Here is an 11,388-nt window from a genome sequence, read left to right as displayed (position 1 = left end):
TTATCTTAAGGAAATTGTATATCAAGTGTCATATTTAAGCCAAAAAATGCACGAATGATGCTGATCTTGAGAAAAAGTCCAATTGAGGATCAGAACAGAAGAAATAAAAATATACTTGGGCACATGGTGAATTAATAAAAGAATTTAAATATATATATATATATTTGGGGCTGGAGCAATAGCACAGCGGGTAGGGCTTTTGCCTTGCACTCGGCCAACCAGGGTTCGATTCCCAGCATCCCATATGGTCCTCTGAGCACTGCCAGGGTAATTCCTGAGTACAGAGCCAGGAGTAACCCTGTGCATCACCAGGTGTGACTCAAAAAGCAAAAAATAAATAAATAAATAATAAAAATAAAAATATACTTACCAAACATAAACATAAAATATGGATCCATCTCTTTTTTTTTTCTGTTGCTTCATTTTAGTTTGGGTTTGGGGGTCACAGTCACATGTGCTCAGGGCTTACTTAGCCATCAAGGATCACGCCTGATGGGGTTCAGGGGACCTTGTATGGTGTTAGGGATTGAAGCCCAGTCAGACAGGTGCCAAGGAAGTGCCTTACCCACTGTGCTATCTCTCTGGCCCATGCTTTGTCATTTTCAAAGCTCTGGCAATTTTATATTTGAAATTTATTTCCCTGCTCCTGAAATCCATTTTTAATGCATTAAATTTTTGTCATTATAGGGATATGACGGTCACACCCCATAAAATAACTGAGTTATATTTTTCAAGTATAGCAATGTTATGGAAAATAAAGACTAAAAATAATATCCCAGATTAAATGAGGTTTAAAAAAGATACATCAAGTACATGCATTAGAATGTCTTGAATGTCTCGTGAACTAGAAAACAGTCTATAAAGGATGCTACTGGAAAATCACTTGTGGTTAATAGAGATATTCTCTTACAGTTAAATTTCCAAAATTGAAAAATACAAGAGGTTCATCCCCAATCTCTTGGCCCCTCCCCCTATCTCCAGGTTTGGGCCTGGTGATCCATGGTACCACATACCCCAGTCCCAGTCCACGGCTGAATAGCAATGACCCATTGGCCTATGTAAACCAAGGAGAATGGCAGGGAGCAGCCTAGTAAGACCCTATGAGCACCCCTTGAAACCCACCCAACAAAAAAGAAAGAATTCATAGGAACTCTGATTTACTCCAGTTTTTGAATGACCCTCAAGTTAGGGAACCTTTGGGGACTGTGGATCAAATCCACTTCCTGTTTCCACTATGGCCCAAACTTGGGTTTGGAGGTGGTTTTGGTTTCTGTGCCAAACCTGGCCATGATCAATGGCTACTCCCAGTGGTGCCGGCATCTAACCAGCTGTCCTGAATACAAGGCATATGCTCCCGCCCTCTGAGCTGTCTCTCTGCTCCTTGACCCAAATTGCATTGCAAAGATGTCCTTGGAACTAAATTAGAATGTTTGGACTGAGGTGGCTGGAAAGATAAGTATAACGGCTGGTAAGGCACTTGCCTTGCCTTACTGAGGAAAGTGCCTGACCCAGGTACGATCCCCAGCATCCCATATGGTCCCCTGAGGAACACCAGGAGTAATTTCTTTTTTTTTTTTTTTTCATAAAGTTGTTCACCATAATTGATTACATTCAACATTTCAACACCAATCCCACCACCATTGCACCTTCCCACCACCATTATTCCAAGTTTTCCCACCACCATTCAAGCCTACCTCACAGGCAGATGCTAGATAATTTATTTTGTGTTGCTTGTTACAAATAGCATGAGATGTCACATGGTCTCGCGCTCCTGGAATTCTAAAATTTTAAGCAGTTGGAGTCCGGAGTCATCTCTGCAGTGAGCTGATAGGTTCCAAGATTCATTTGTGAGTCACTGGATCATGGCTGTTAATGCGCTTATGTAGCACCCAGAGGTAGTTTGTGGGCATGACAGCCAGGACCCCATAGGGGCGGGGAGATGGAAAGGAGAAACGCATCTCGACCCTTTGAGGCCTGGAATTTTCAGTCACGGGTCCCACATACCTGGGTTTTTCATTGGGTTCTGGAGGTTTGTGGCTGCCAGGATTTGTATGGGGCAGGTGGAAGGATGATGCCTGCTCCCGTCTGAGGTACCCGGTGAAATTGGCCTCGTGCAAGGTCCGGAACATCTCTGGGTGAGCTGCTCCGTTCTGAGATTCACTTGTGAGTCTCTGGATCATCATAGCCTATTAATTTTGCCCTACATGGGGTTTCATTGGGTATTTGGTAGGTGCTGTGATCATATTATTTTTGAAATCACACTTTATTTAATTTTTAAAATTTTTCTTACACAGTACATGAATCAGCATATATTTTTTGAAGATCCCCCTGAACATGATGTTTCTTATTTTTTGTTTTGTTTTTGGGCTACACCTTGTGATGCCCAGGGCTTACTCCTGGTTCTGCACTTTGGGATCACCAGGAGTAATTTCTGAGTGCAGAGTCAGGAGTAAGTCCTGAGTGTCTCAAGGTGTGATCCAAAAACTTAAAAAAAAAAAAAAAAGAGAGAGAGAGAGAGAGAAGAAGAAGAAGAAGAAGAACAGTTCGAGCAAACAAACCAGAGCAATAGTAAAGGGTAGGGCATTTGCCTTGCATGTCTGGCCTGCCCAGGTTTAATCCATGGCATCCCATATGATCCCTCGAGTCTCTAAGTGATCCCTGAGCACAGAGCTAGGAGTAAGATCTGAGCATCAGTGGGTGTGGCCCCCCCAAAAAAAAAGTTTAAACATCACAGTGAAGAGAAGACTCAAAACTTGTACGTACCCTGGAGCCGGAGAGATAGTTAATGGGTTGGAACTAGGTTAGGGTTAATCCCCAGCACTGTAGGGTCTCCCAATGCAAACACACACTGAGCTGGGAGTAGCCCCCAGCAACAGCGGGTGTGGCAAAACAAAACAAAAACAACCTGAGCCCACTGATAATCAGGTATGCAGCACAATCCTAAAATATCCTGAGAGGGGCCGGAGATAGCACAGCGGGTAGGGCATTTGCCTTGCAGGAGGCCAACCCAGGTTCAATTCCCAGCATCCCATATGGTCCCCTGAGCACCGCCAGGAGTAATTCCTGAGTGCAGAGCCAGGAGTAACCCCTGCGGATCGCCAGGTGTGACCAAAAAGGGAGAAAAAAAAATCCTAAAATATCCTGAGAATCTTCCTACTACCTGACAGAACACAAATCACAAATGGGTTTTCTGTATCCAGTTTGGAGTTTCCCTGCTACAGGTACAGAGGGCAAAGGAGTTCGGGGTAAAGAGATGTGCATATATACATAAAACATGACTCCATCTTCAAATTTCTGGGAATTTTATATTTGAAATCTTTTTGGTTTTTTGTTTTGTTTTGAGAGCCCTACCTGCTGTACTATTGCTCTGGTCCTTGGCACTGTATGCCTGGAACCCAAACATAAATACCCTTGTAATTCACAGTAACTAAATTTAAAAAAAAATTACCAACATTACCATAAGGGCCAGAGAGATAGTATAATGGATAAAGTGCATACTGTACACGGCTGACCAGGTTCTATGCCTGCTATTCCATATAGTCCCCCCAGCATTGCCAAGAGTGGGTCCTGAGTCAAACTCAGAAGTAACCCCTGGGGCTGGAGCGATAACACAGCGAATAGGGCGTTTGCTTTACATGCTACCCGGGTTCGATTCCCAGCATCCCATATGGTCCTCTGAGAATCTCCAGGGGTGATTCCTGAGTGCAGAGCCAGGAGTAACCCCTGTGCATTGCCAGGTGTGACCCAAAAGGCAAAAAAAAGAAAAAAAAAAGAAATAACCCCTGAGCATCACCGGGTATGGTCCAAAAAAGATTACCACATCTCTTGAGGCAGGAGAGATTGCTCAAGTGGTAAAGCACGTGGCCCTGAGTTTTTCCTTGGCTCCTCAGATCAAATGAGCCAGCCAGGAGTAGCCCTACCCACCCCCACCACAGTCCCCAGCACTAGCAGGTGTGGCACCAATTTTAAAAAGCTAATGTCCACTTGTTCTGTAGGATACAGCCAATGATCTCAGCACAGTACACAATGTTTTCCTCCCAAGTTCTCCTCAGCTGAATAACTTTGTGCTGGTGGAACAAATCGTTTCCTTGTGTTCCTTTATTTAAGTAAACCCTTCTCCTTTTTGAGGCTATTTTTCCTAGGCTTCTAGGAAAATAAGGTCTTGACCAAATTATTCCTTCTTCAATCCAGTAATGTTTTGTTTTGTTTTGTTTTGTTGTTGGTTTGGGGGCCCACACCTGGCAGTGCTCAGGGCTTACTCCTGGCTCTGCACTCAGGGATCACTCCTGGTGGGCTTAGGGGACCATGTGAGGTGCCAGGGATGGAACCCAGGTGGGCTACATGCAAGGTAAGCACCCTACCAACTGCACTATTGTTTCTGCCCCCCAACTCATGTCTTATCCCAGTGCTTTGTGCAATATTTGGATCTTATTCTAATTTTAATAAGCATTTGTCCAATAAAAGGGTAATAGGGGATATTAAAGTAAAAAGGTAATATGAGAGTATCAAATGCTCTCCCTGCTGCCAAAGTCTGGCCAGTCAAATATCAAATCATGTGAAAAAGGAAATGCGGGTACCAGGCTATATAGAACAAGAATATGTCCTGTTTCCATCATGTATTTGGGCATACGAAATGCAGTTATTCAATAGTACTCTCTCTCATACAAAGCTTAAAGGGAAAAAAAATGACAGAAAATGCAATTGCACATCCCCCTAGGCTTTCATAATGGAACTAGGGAAATAGCACAATAGACTGGGAATGGGCCTTATGTGGGAGCCTCAGGTTCAATCCATGGCACCCACCTGGTTCCCCTGAACACCTCCAGGAGTAACCCCTGTAGCACTCGCCTGGGGTAGCCACTAAGCACTGCCAGCTATGGAAATCTCCACCCCAAGAAAACAACCTCGGAATAATGCTTCCTTGGAACTGACGCAACTGCTCAGGGGCCAGAGTGCTTGTGCTGAGTGCAGAAGCCCGGGGTGCAGCACCTGCACTGCATGGGCCCCCCGGCACCAAGAGTCGCTGCGTGCACCCCATCCCCAGTACCATTAAGTGTGGCTCTGAGCGTCCCTGAGCACCACAAAAGGCCAAGCTGAGCACTGAAACTTCAGCCCATAGAGCAAGACCAATCATCCCCAGGAAGGGGGCGGGCCCCCTGCAGTGCCTACAAGAACCCTCCTGCCAACTGTCCGAACTGTATTATAGAAGCTGAACTTATTAAAGAATCATCTGCGGGGCCGGAGCGATAGCACAGCGGGGAGGGCGTTTGCCTTGCACGCAGCCAACCTGGGTTCGATCCCCGGCATCCCATATGGTCCCCAAAGCACTGTCAGGAGCAATTCCTGAGTGCAGAGCCAGGAGTAACCACTGAGCATCGCTGGGTGTGACCCAAAAAGCAAAAAAAAAAAAAAAGAATCAGCTGCATGCAAGGCAAGCACCTTACCCCTGTACTATGTCTCAATCCTAATATTTTGATAGACAAAATTTTATTTTAGAGCTGGAGCAATAGTACAGGCAGTAGAGCACTTGCCTTGCACACAGCTGACCCAGGTCTAATCCCCAGCACCACATATGGTCTCCCAAACCTGCCAGGAGTGAGCCCGGCGCAGTGCAGAGCCAGGCCCTGAGAATCACTGGGAGTGATCCCTAAACCTTGAAAAATAAATCTTTTAGCACACGACACAGAGCAGGTGGGAGGCCCTGAGTTCCACCACCACCATATTGTCCCCAAAGACATATTTGCATGTTTGATTTGGGGGCCACACCTAGTGGCTCAGGGTTTACTTCTAACTGTGCTCAGGGGTTGTTCCAAGGTACCCTGTGATGGCAAAGATGAAACCCAGGCTTTTTTTCACGCATAGCATGCGCTCAGCCCTCCAGCTCGCACCCTCTCTCTGGCCCCTTATTTGCTTGTTTAACTTGGAGGGCCACACTAGGCAGTGCTCAGGACTTATTCCTGACTCCGTTCCCAGGGGTCACTCCTGGAGGCACTTGGGGAACTGTATATAGTTCCGGGAATCAAACCACACTCAATGTCGGCCACATTCAAGTCAAGTGCTCTGCCACTGTACTATCTCTCTGGCCCATGCTGGGTTTCTTGGGGGGGAAAAGTTATCTTTTTATGATTTGTTATATGTTATTATTTGTCAGCTTTTAAGGTTTTGCAGTTGGTTTTGCTTTGCTCTTCTATATAAATACAAAATTTTTACACAAATTTGTATTTGGGGGATGGAGACTTGATTCGGCAGCAGAACCCATACTTGACATGGGTGAGACCCTGTATTTTATACCCAGCACTGTGAAAACTAAATAAATAATATATTTTGATGATCTTGTAACAGTGGAGGTACATTTCCACTGGCACCCGAGGCCCAATTAATCAATAGACACAGTGATAATTTGAGAAAGCTTTATTGACTGGAAAATGGCAGATTCGTGTTCTTAGAGCAGCCATCTTAGGTTAGGAAGCAGCTCGGTGGTAGAATGCTTCCTCACAGGTGTGAGGGCCTGGGTTTGACACCTGGTACCAACCACACACATACACACACACACACAGAGTTACCTTTCTATCTGCACTGTCACAAGAAGTAGAAATAGAGACAGCACATTTTTAGAAAAGGGTAGGTTACAGACTAGTGCCCAGGAAATCAATAAATTCCCTCTTGGTTGGTCCCCTCAGGCACATTCCATCTTATCTGCAAATTTAAGCCAACCTGACCCTGAGAAAGGGTCCAGCCTGTCTTTATCTTGGTCTCCTAAGAGAAGGACAACATAAGGACAACTGTCCCTCCCCTCTGCAGTTGCTGGCTGCCAATTCTGAATTAAGATCTTAGGGGGGTTGTTTGTTTGTTCGTTTATTTTGGTTTGGGACTTTACCTGGCAACGCTCAGGGGTTACTCCTGATTCTGTACTCAGGAATTATTCCTGGCAGTACTCAGGGGACCATATGGGTTGCCAGGGATCTATCCCAGGCCAGTCACATACAAAGCAAATGCCCTACCCACTGTACTATCACTCCAGCCAGGCAGGATCTTGGTGTTTGCTTTGATTTGGGTTTTTTTTTTTACACCAATTCATATTATTCTTAGAATTTCCAAGTGGCCAGCTTCCACTTCCAGGATCTCCTAAATCCATCTGGAGTAATTGTGTCCATGCTCTGAGGATCACACCTGGGGTTCTGGGCTGGGTACCATGTTTACACACTTTCATTTTCAGGATCATTTTCCAAGGTAGGTAACCAGTTCAGAAATGAGGCCCATGGACTTCACCCTGCCCAGATTGGGAGCCTAGAAGAACTGAGTCTTCACGGGTGAACGGTGGAACAGAGCAAATTCCACCTATGTCTAGCAGGAAAACTGGTTCTCCAGGTGCCCTGACCTCAGACCCTCACTATGGAAAATCCCAGTGTTGATTATTAGAAGTTAAATATTAATTTTACTATTTATTTCAAAGTTGAAGGCAGGCTCTCTCAGACTTTCTATATGAAATGCAAGAGGGTTCAGTTTTATGTTATAGGGAAAAGCTAAAACTAACACTCAATTTTTTTAATGGATCTCCCACCCCCCATATATACTAATTCTTCAATAGCTCTTTTTAGTTTGATAAACATTGTCATGATCTAGAGTAGAACAAAACACTAGGTCTCTTTGTTTAATGGAACTATAACAAATAACCACAAAACACTGATTAATTTTTGTTTTTTTTTTTGTTTTTGTTTGGGGGCCACACCCAGGGATGCTCAAGAGTAACTCCTGGCTCTGCACTCAGAAACCAGTGCTGGCTGGTTTGGGGAACAATATGGGATGCTGGTATCAAATTTGGTTTTCTGCATGCAAGGCAAGCGACATACCCACTGCACTATCTCTCCAGCCACTGATTTCTTTTTTCTTTTTTGGGTCACACCCAGCAATGCACAGGGGTTACTCCTGGTTCTGCACTCACAAATTACCCCGGCGGTGCTCAGGGAACCCTATGGTATGCTGGGAATCGAACCCGAGTCGGCCGCGGGCAAGGCAAATGCCCTACCTGCTGTGCTATTGCTCCAGCCCATCCAGCCACTGATTTTTTAATTTGCTGATGTACTGGAAACATCCAAGACTTGGTCAAACTTTGGTTCCTTTTGGATCCAGATTTCAGGTAGCTGAAAGTTCTTTTGTATTCTTTGGTTTTTCGCTTTTGTTTTTGGACCGCACCCAGCAGTGCTCAGGGTTACTCCTGGTTCTGTATTCAGAAATCATTCCTGGCCGGGACCATGTAGGGTGCCAGGAATCCAACCCAGGTCGGCCCCAGGCAAGGAAGGCACCCAGCCCACTGAAATATCGCTCAGGACCCCACCAAGTTCATTTCTTTTATTTACCAGGCAATTTTCTAGAAACTACTGACATTTAGTCAAAGAATTCAAATAGGCCTTATTGGGGGCTAGAGTGATAGCACAGAGGGTAGGGCGTTTGCCTTGGTTCAATTGCCTTGGTTCAATCCGGGTTCAATTCCCAGCATCTCATATGGTCCCCAGCACTGCGAGGAGTAATTCTGAGTGCAGAGCCAGGAGTAACCCCTGAGCATCGCTGGGTGTGACCCAAAAAGCAAAAACAAAAAAAACAACAACAAAAAAAGGCCTTATTGTTAGAACTTTCCCAATCATAGTTAGTGCTTTTGTTCTCTTGAACCATTACAGTCATTCAACTTTAACATTCTTCTTTTTTTTTCAACTTTAACATTCAATGCCAGTAAAAACATTCTTTAATTCCATTACTGTCAGATAAGTAAGTAATTCTTCATATCAGACACTTAATCTCATTATAACTAACTTATGAAGAGGTAGATAAAGAAGTTATGGAGAGATATTTCTTGGAATGAGAGGCCACTGTTTCTAGATAAGAGACCCTTTTCATAAATTATGTTTTAATCTAAATTCTGTCTAGGTACTTGACTTCATTGGCTCAGTTTAACCATAGGGGCGGGAGTTGGCAGAGAAAATTTATGACTGAGGCACACGAATATTTTAAGGCTGTATTCCTTTCATAGTCAACTCTGGCCTCTCAATCGAAGAAAACTGTCTCTCTAGTCCATCAGTCACCATATCTCAGTCACTTCATAAGCCACAATCATCAGTCAAAGCTTGAAATATTGAGCCATCTGTCTAGTGCTTTCCTACTGAATGCCCCCACCATGAGGCCAGTCCTTGTAAGCAAGAGCTTTGCATAGCCTACTTTGGAGACCACAGCACTGGGAAAGTGTCAGGACTGCAGTGACTTAAAACCCAAATGATGTTGGAGTTGGAGAGATGGTACAGTAGGTAAGGTGCTTGCCTTGCATGCAGCCAACCAGGTTTAGTCACTGGCACTCCATAGGGTCCCCGAGCACTGACAGGAGTGACTCCTGAGTTCAGGGCCAGGAGTAAATCCTTGAGCATTACTGGGCATGACCCCAAAACTAAAAGAAAATAAATTAATTAAAATAAGTGATATTTAGAGATGGGAAGAAAGCTCAAAGGGCTAGAACGTGTGCATGCATGCAGGAGCCCTGGGTTTGATCCCCACCATTACATATTCCCACTGGCACCAAAGTGGAAAAAGCCCTGAGCACCTCTGGGTTATAGTCCCCAAACCATAAAACATAAAATTAGTAAAATATAACTGATACCCAAAACATGTACTGGTTAGTAAGTAAATACACAGCAATTGTATTAGAACAAAGACACTTCAAATGTTGTCAAATCAAATTACAAATTATAGGGTCATAGGGATAATACAGGACTTAACTTGCTGCTTTGGGGCCAGAGAGACAGTACAGAGGATAAGGTGGTTGCCTTGACAGTGTCTGACCCAGGTTCCATCCTCCAGTGTCCCTTACAGTCCCCCCAGCACCGCCAGGAGTAATACCTGAGTGCAGGGCTAGAAGTGACCCTTCAGCATTGACAGGTATGGGCCCCCTTGAAAAAAAGGTGCTTGTCTTGGATGCAGCTTTTACTGGGTCAATCCCCTGCACGGCATACAGTCCCTCAGTACTGTCAGGGGACTGTGCTCACTTTTGAGCAGAGTCAGGAGTAGCCCCTGAGCACGGCCTGGAGTGGCCCTACACAACCCCCCCTCTAAATTAAATAGGAAAAGCATGCCCTTTCCCAACTCTGATTTCCCAGTCTAAGAAAGATGTCTCTTGGGGCTGGAGCGATAGCACAACGGGTAAGGCCTTGCACTCGGTCAACCCGGGTTCGATTCCCAGCATCCCATACGGTCCCCTGAGCACCACCAGGAGTGATTCCTGAGTGCATGAACCAGGAGTAACCCCTGTGCATCGCCAGGTGTGACCAAAAAGCAAAAAAACAAAAGAAAAGATGTCTCTTTATCCCATCAACATAGGCCATTTTGGCATGACTGTCTTCAGCAATTAGGCCACAAAAGTTTCACTCTGGGAATCATACAGTGAATAAAATAAATAAAAAGAAAAATAAATCAGCTCAGCCTTCTGCTCACACCTGTCAAATCTTGGGAGGCATAGAAAAATTGAAGATACCTCCCCACTCTATGCCAGCTAAGACACTTGATGGATCCGCCACTTCCTTTTATTGGACCACTGGTCAGTCTTAGGTAACTGTTTTATTAGCTTTCCTCAAGGAAATGAATGACATCCAAGCTACATTTATATTCTTCAGGGAGTAGTAGCAGCCCCCGGGATTGTGGGCACAGTCTGGGCATTGCTGGGCCTATGATAGCGAGGACAGGAGCAGAGGAGAGAGTGCTGCTTTCGGGTTTCACCCTCACTTCTCTCCTTCCACCCAAAGTCCTTCGTAGCCGTGTGAAGCTGAATCTTGTCCTTCTCTCTCATACCAAGTCTCCAGGCTCGAATCTGCCCCCTGCAGCCCCCATCTAGGGCTGGCTCCCAGGCTCACATCACCAGAGATTTGACTCGCTTGTGGATCTCAGTTCATCTTACCCAGCTCTCTCACGTGGCAAATAAAGAGTGAAGCAGAGCACTAGAGAGAGCTCACACACTTTGTAGGCACGAGGTCTGGCTTTGATCTCCAGCACCACACGGTCCACCAGGAGCGAGCCACAAACACAAAGTTGGGGTAGGCCCTGAGCACTCCTAGGTATTACCTAAGCCACCCCCCTTGCAAAGGATTGACAATGATACAGATGAGCACCCAGAAAAAAAAGAGTCGTGATGACCCAAGGCCTGTGGGAAGGAGCCCTGGGCTTCCATGCCCTGTCTGCTGGCTGTTCTCCAAGAGATTAGCAGTTTCTAATCAGGGCTTGGTCTCTACAGAGCCCAGCCCCCATCCAGGAACCCACCCAGAATCCCTCATTAGAACAAAGACATTCCTATCAGTGAGAAAATGACAATGATACAAAGACTACATAATGGAACAAAAGATGCTCCTAGCATTC

This window comes from Sorex araneus, chromosome 11 (assembly GCF_027595985.1).
Source record: "Sorex araneus isolate mSorAra2 chromosome 11, mSorAra2.pri, whole genome shotgun sequence".
NCBI classification, from domain to species: Eukaryota; Metazoa; Chordata; class Mammalia; order Eulipotyphla; family Soricidae; genus Sorex; species Sorex araneus.
Note: the sequence above shows the minus strand (reverse complement) of the source record.